At 39.2% G+C, this 6,459-nt stretch overlaps 1 non-coding gene across 1 annotated transcript; it reads right to left on the bottom strand.

Moving 5' to 3' along the window:
* Positions 1-1,881: 1,881 nt before the first annotated feature.
* Positions 1,882-1,954, bottom strand: trnar-ucg (transfer RNA arginine (anticodon UCG)). The gene has a single exon. It is a non-coding gene; the product is annotated as a tRNA-Arg (tRNA).
* Between the last annotated feature and the right edge of the window lie 4,505 nt (positions 1,955-6,459).

Below are 6,459 nucleotides of genomic sequence, written 5' to 3'. Positions count from 1 at the left end.
GAGAGCCCTGCTTTTCTGTGTCCTGTCCCCCAGTCACAAAAACTGCTTTCCAATTTTAGTGCATAAAAAAACCCTCCTAGCAGTAGGTGTCAAAGCTGCACCAGTGGCCTGTGCTAATGTAGGAGGGGGTGCAATCTGCAGATCTAAAACCAGACCTGCCAAATCATCAAATAATCGACTGAAGACAATCTGCCCAAAACTGCAGTGTAGTTCCTATAAACGGTGAGATCAGACTCTAGACCAATGAGCCATGTGTGACATCTCTTTTTTCATGTTTCAGTCAGTGGAAGAACAACACAATGTTCTTCTTAGTTTGACATTGGTAAAGTTATGAACAAAGATTTCTGGTTAGGAATATAAAGCCGCTGCATTGAAGTTCATGGCCCAGCTGAACCACTTCTCAAAGAAGCTTCTGTAAGTTTCCCAGAACAAAGGAGGAACTTCAATATTAATGAAAGATTCACATGTTTATGTGATGCTCAGGATCAACATGAGTGTTGTGTGTTTGTGTTTTTTAACCCTATAGGAGGGCAGCTTACATGTTCTGAAGACAGGAGCCCAGCGATGTGGGGGTTTCATCCAACTTAATTTGGTATATTGAAATGCAAAGGTTTATGTCCTGGAGGAATGTTATGCACCTTACTGTTTCTATTTCTGCTGCATTTATTGGATGGAAAAACTCAATTTAATTGAGTTCATCCAATGAGTATAGGTTAAACAAATGAGTGTTATTTAATCACAATAAATATACAGCATTGCAGTGATTAATGTGATTAAAATTGTAATCATGTGACGGCACTAGTTCAAACGTTTGAGTTCAAAGAACAGATGACCTACCAGTGGATGTCATGGTCATGGTTTTCTGCAGAAAGTCTCGTTCGTTTTCTAACATGGCAACCTTCTCCTTTAGAGTTTTCTGTCAACAGGCTCTTGTTCTGACTTTTGCAACCCTCACCTCTCATTAAAGCTGGTCTCCAATGATGTGTGTCTGGGTGCGTACACACTGCCCATAGTTACTGACGGAGCCACTGCGTCACACCCCAGCTGATACATGACCGCACCAGGACTGCTGCTATGACCCATGTTGGTTGTCAGCATTCCTTCCATTCCATTACAGCAGCATGAAAACAAGGTCCTGAGCAGCATAACAATAGATAAAGTAGAAATAAAGACTATGTACAGAGCAACCATAAGATATGCAGATATACAGATGAGAAATGTACAGAGATGTATTATGTCCTGTTATGATATCATGAAAAACTCTGAGTATTACACTGTAGGTGAGGATGTTATTGCACTAAGAGAAAAAACACTGTACTGTTTCCCCATCAGTGTCACTGGGTGTAAACATGGTGATAAAGTACAGAGGTTAGAGTACAGATGGACTGATGTTATACAGTCTGACCCCTGTCTGGACAAATGTCTGTGGCTGAAGGAGACACCCAAGGTCCCCACTGTCTCATGTTTTTATTGTTTGTTATCATAATCAGCCACCATGTACAGGTGCATCTCCATAAATGAGAATATTGTGGAAAAGTTCAATATTATAAACTAATGATGTCACACTGTGATCAGATGATGAACTCAAAACACCTGCAAAGCAGACACAATCATGGGGAAGACTGCTGACTGGACAGATGTTGAATAAATAAAAAATAGTCAGCATGGTTATCCTCAGGAGCAATAATGGGAATATGACTCCCATCCATCACCCCTGCACACTGAGGGAACCCATCAAGACAGACAGTTATCAGGAGAGGAGGAGGGTCTCAGGTTCCGAGGGCGACTCCAAACTGGCGTAGTAGTGTAGTAGTAGACCCACTAAAGGTTGTGGATAAACCACAGATAGAAGTTGGCTCATTTCATACCTGTATAAAACCTCAACCACGAAGGGACTCGAACCCTCAATCTTCTGATCCGAAGTAAGACGCCTTATCCATTAGGCCACGTGGTCTAGGGTGTTTGTCATATAAACTTTTCTTTGTCAGAATATTATTCATAGTAAGAGTTTTTGTTGGTGCAGTAGCCAGCGCAAACACATAGACATATTCTGACTAACATGGGCACTGTAGATGTCTTTGTAAACAATAAATGGACAATATTTAACTTGTTTCACACATTGTTTCACACCTCACTATAGCGCCCCCCAGTGGCCAAACCACATGAAACTTGGTACACTAAGTCTTAGTACTAGCCTACATAAGTGAAATTTAGCAGCTATATGTTACAGTATGCATCAGTTATAGTACATTAAGTACACATGGCCACGCCCACAAAAGTTTATTAGCCAATAGCAATGAAACGCTATTAGATATTCCAAAATACAAAAATCTTACACTATTTAAAGTTGTCCACTAATGTTTTGTCCAAAGTTTTTGACACTTTATATCTCACCACATGGTGGCGCTATGACTACAGTTTTAACTATATTTAAGTAAATACATCTTTTAAAATATGTTCAAAGTTTCAGCTGTATAGCATGGCTACTTTCTGAGTTGCACATTTTTAATTACTATGTTGTCAGATTGTCCCAAAGTCACAGCAAGGGTGTCATCACATTTAGACACTTTAGTTTTGAAAGCATGTTTGTAGCTTTACAGCTGTAGGAGGAGCGTTCTGTCATCATTACGTTTTTTTTCCTGTTTCTTTAAGTAGAATAACATTGATGTGATGCAGTCAGTTGGAACAGTCTGGACAGGTTTGACTGAATGTTTTATAGCGTCCTCTGTAGTAAACAGGGACTGATCGCTGGGACACGAGTAGGAAAAGTTTGCTGTAATTCATGTTGTAATCTCTTCAAATTAAATGTACTGAATGTCGATCTATAGGAGCCAACTACCAAAGTCTTTATGCGGAGTGGATATGAGTGGATCATCTGAATTGATCTTAAACTGCAGAACTGGTGAGTCTCATTACTGTTAGCTCAGCTGCTCATTCATTCCCATTGGGTAATTTAGCCTAGCCGCTTCCATTGGTTTATATGGAGCGGTCAGCACAGGATATTAAGAATTAAGAAACCTTTATTAGTCCCACAATGGGGAAATTGCATTTTTGCAACAGCAGGTACAGACAGCAAAGGATAAGTTAAGAAAAGATATATATGATAAAATAAACTACCAATAAATATAGAATAGAATAGAATAAAAAAACAGTTTACATATGAACAGTTATTGCACAGGTGAGTGGAGGGAGAAGTGGTCTGTAAGAAAACTGTACATAGTGCATCAGAAACTAAATAAATAATGTGTTGTACACTGTGGTGTGTGAATATTGCTCCTATCAGAAGTGGTTATTATACAGTCTGACAGCAGCAGGAAGGAAAGACCTTCTGTATCTCTCCTTCACACACCGAGGGTGGAGCAGTCTGCCACTGAAGCTGCTCTGCAGAGCTGACAGGGGGTCCTGCAGGACTCATTGTCCAGCATCAGAATCAGAATCAGAATCAGAATGACTTTATTTGTCCCCGAGGGGAAATTCTTTTTTGTTACAGACATTAGAAATTAAAGATACATTGAAATATATAATAAATATCTAAATACCTAGACAGCATTTAAATCCCTGAGTTGTATCTAAAGAACATATTCACTACTGTATAAAACCTTTCCATAGTAAAGAGCAGGACATGAATGCACCAGTATGAATGTACAGTGTCTGAGTGACACTTCTACTCTTATACTCTGTACTTAACTGCATTTAATGTACCTTGATACCTCTGGCACAGGAATTTCCTTCGGGATTAATAAAGTCTTATCTTGTCTTATCTTACAGTTCAGAGTTCAGTAGTTTGATTGAGACAGGCAGGAATGACTTCCTGTGTCTCAGTGGTGCATCATGGGAGTCAGTTTTGTCAGGACCCTCCTGTCACCCACCTCCTGCACTGAGTCCAGAAAAAAGCCAGGTCTCTCTGACTATCCTTAACTGTGCTACATTGAATCAATGTGAGAGGTCTGTAAAGTATTTCTGTCTGACCTTTAATGTTTGATCATGTTTGATATTGCTACACTAGCAGAATTGATATTATAATATAGCAAACATTTATTTCCCAATTTGACTAATAGAATATCTATGTTTGTATGTATATATTTGATGATATGAGAACTCTAATTTAGAACTATGTATGATACGATTTGTACTGTATTATTATTAGATAGATGGACTGTGTGCACATTAATTGGTCCTGTGCTGTGTGCAGGCCAGGGTTGATGGCGAGCTAGGATTGAGCTCTGCTTAGGCTCGAAGAATACGATTCAGCTCAACGTCTGGATCTGGCCCAGATCTCTTCTGGTTGGAGGAGTGGTAGGAGGCTCCTGCAGCCCCCTTTATTTTGAACTTTTGTCCCCTCGCTGCGTGTGGCCCCCCCATTGCTGGGTTTGTTAACTGTTTGTCTTTTGTGTGTCATTTAAATATATATGGTACTTCAGCAAATCTTCATCGCCCTGTCTCGCGGCTGACGGCTGTCTCTCTTACTCATTCCCAGAGCTGCTCCTACACTTCTGAGCCACTAGTCCAGGGGTCGGCAATCTGCGGCTCCGGAGCTGCATGAGGCTCTTTCATCCCTCTGTTGTGGCTCCCAGGCAGCGAGCTCATTTTTGGAAAAAAATAATAATAATATGAATAAATAATGGCCGTTTAATTTAAATGTATTTTATTTTATTCATTTAGTTTTTTCATAGTAATAGTTGTTTCTTTGGAGATTGAGATGCTGTCGTGATTAAAATAAAACTTTTAATATTTTGACGGCACACTGAAATCAAAATAACATATAAACTGGCATTTTTTGTTCAGATAAATATTATCTATATCTATCTATATTAGGCCTATATATAGATTAATTTTGCCTTTAACTTAGTCAAATAGGTGTAGATTAGTAGTTAGGGGTTTGTGGCTCCGAGTGTGCTTTATTCAGTGGGAAACCGGCCCAAATGGCTCTTTTAATGCTGAAGGTTGCCGACCCCTGCACTAGTCCAACTCAATACATCCAGATTTGTAGAGCTCATATACATGCTACACAAATTAATGTGTGAGTAATCCAAGTATTCAGAATATGTTACTTAGACTGAGCAATGTTAAGTTTTAGGGCCTGTAATCTGTATTCAGTAACTGAATACTTATTAAAAGTATTCTTCCCAACACTGTTAGTAACATACGACACCAGGAGATGGAAAAAACAGGCATTCACCTGGCAGTCCCCAAACACAGTGGAAATGAAATAAGGAGACAGACACAAAATAATACACTGCAATGGAACTGAGAGGAGGAACTACAGCTGACCTCTTTCTCAATATTCTTCTCTTATGAAACCAAAAGAACATATCAGGTGGAAGACAAGTTATCTGAGTTTGTGTGAATATCTGTAAAGTGGCCCAATTGCATTTTTATGATGAAATGAACCTTATATTAGTTTACAGCAGCATAAAAAAGAGCTAACTCCTTTAACTTCTCTCATAAATACATCTGCAGTAAACACATGTTCTGTGACAAAACATAAGACAGAAAATACCTGAAAGTCTATACTGACAACAAGCTTTGTAACAACACAATTATCTTCTTCAGAGTTGAATTTATTTCTCCACCTGTCATAGTTTCAGGGACGTCATCCAAGCCACTTGTACATGTGAACTACTATGGATACAGGTCTGTGTTAATAAGCCTCAGCAGAGGAGGCAATCTGAGGGTCGAAGGCATAAGGCTACATAAGGCTTTGTCTCCCATATCTGACCAACCTTAACTGTCAGTTTCCACAATAGCAGGCGGAACAAGACCATCATTTGTGAGAAACATGCTTATTCATGTCACATCAGTGCCTGAGAACACTGAAAAACAACAACGCTGATATTTTATAAAAGTACAAACAGCTGGTGTGCTGAATGCCAGATGTCCTTGTGTGATGGCAATGGCTTGCTGTATTTGATGCATATGTGTGTGTCAAGTAAGAGCGTTTACTCAGACACAGAACTAGCTAAAGCCTAAATGTGAGGGCGCCTCATATTGGAAGTACATATACGAATACAAGATTCTGCCCTGTATCAAGTCTGAGTGAGCATACGATATAGAAGCTAGGGTACCGTTTCACCACAAACCAATGTATATGTTCTGGGCAACAGCATTTATAAAATATGCCTATTGTATTATAACATACAGACGGATTCTTGGAAATGTGTGTGTGAAAGATGATGTCACATTTTTGCATCATTCCTTTTATTACAGCAGTAGCCCCTACAGGTGCATTATGAGGCACTTGTCTGTTGATGTTGGGAGGACTGTGAACATGAGAAATCAATCCATCTCTCATACTATCCAGTATAATTTATGATGTTGAGTGACTGAACAAAGCAGCATCTGCAGGGATTAATGAGTTTTTTTTTATTCTGCACAATATGCACTTTAGGACAGATTTAAAATGGTGGTCAGCCTCCACTCTATGAACCAGCTATTCACATTTCTTATATACATTTCTTG

The sequence above is a fragment of the Parambassis ranga genome, unplaced genomic scaffold (genome assembly GCF_900634625.1).
Source record: "Parambassis ranga unplaced genomic scaffold, fParRan2.1 scaffold_27_arrow_ctg1, whole genome shotgun sequence".
In the NCBI taxonomy this organism is placed as follows: domain Eukaryota; kingdom Metazoa; phylum Chordata; class Actinopteri; family Ambassidae; genus Parambassis; species Parambassis ranga.
The sequence above is the reverse complement of the archived record's forward strand: the minus strand, read 5'-3'. Positions and strand labels throughout refer to the sequence as shown.